General features: G+C 38.5%; 1 non-coding gene across 1 annotated transcript; it reads left to right on the top strand.

The window, feature by feature from the left end:
* The first annotated feature begins 348 nt into the window (after positions 1-348).
* On the top strand, positions 349-455 carry LOC131244892 (small nucleolar RNA R71). Its single transcript, XR_009170663.1, has one exon. It is a non-coding gene; the product is annotated as a small nucleolar RNA R71 (small nucleolar RNA).
* Positions 456-1099: the final 644 nt, after the last annotated feature.

Below are 1099 nucleotides of genomic sequence, written 5' to 3'. Positions count from 1 at the left end.
TTGTTAGACAATTTTCAGTTGTGTGAACATTATAAGAACAAATACCACTGACAACTTCCTTAGCCTTATCCTTCTTAAGTTCCATGGCCTCAAGTTTTCTTGTGAGACTGGCCACTTTAGCATTTATATCGTCTTCCTCTTTCAAAAGATATATTTGACCCTTCTCCTTTGATTGAGTAGGTTTAGAAGTGGTGCTAGATCTTAGGGAGATGTCCCATGATTATGTGGTTTCAGCGAGTTTGTCAAAGTAATCCCACACATCATCGGCATCTTTGTTCATGAATTCCCCATTGCATATCATCTCGACGAATTGGCGCATGGAAGAAACTTGTTATGCTCCACGTTTCAAAACTGTGTTGTGGGTATGAACTGACAAGATCCTTAAACCGCTCCCAACATTAAAAGAATGTTTCATCTTCCTTTTGGTCGAAGTTCATAATCGACTTTCTGATGGTGTTCATTTTATGGTATGGGAAGAATTTCTTTATGAACTCCCTTATTATGTCGTTCCATCTGCTAAAGATCATTAACCACGTCTTAAAATTTTCTTTTAAGGAGAAGGGAAGGAGTTTCAGCTTGATCGTCTCTACAGACACATTAGGAAGTATAAAGTGGCTATTATCTCATCGAACTCTTTCATGTGTAGATATAAATTTTCAGATTCGAGTTGTCACGCCTCAAACCCGGAAATCGGATTCACAGGAATCCCGATCACTGAATCTGGTGCCGACAACCTCCGTAGTACCCCATTCTTGGATCCCAGCGTTCATACGCCAGATTCCAATCCTGGGATCCTACAAGGAGGATTTTTTTTTTCAATGTACATTTAACTCGTAATAAGCATAATCACAAGTATACCTAAATTATAATGACAATATCATCATCACATATCCACTAATATAAACATTTAAATACAATACTGAAAGGGAAATACATAAATCGAAAGTCAAGCTCCATAAGACCACTGCACGCTCCAAGCTCAACACTGCTGCAACCTATCATCATCTGCACGCATCTATCGTACATAAGCTTATAGAAAGCTTAGAGGGTAGTGTAAGTGTGTGCACAAGGTAAGTGTCAAGTATTCAATACAATGTCA

This window comes from Magnolia sinica, chromosome 4 (assembly GCF_029962835.1).
Source record: "Magnolia sinica isolate HGM2019 chromosome 4, MsV1, whole genome shotgun sequence".
NCBI classification, from domain to species: domain Eukaryota; kingdom Viridiplantae; phylum Streptophyta; class Magnoliopsida; order Magnoliales; family Magnoliaceae; genus Magnolia; species Magnolia sinica.
Note: the sequence above shows the minus strand (reverse complement) of the source record. Positions and strands in the feature narration are given on the sequence as shown.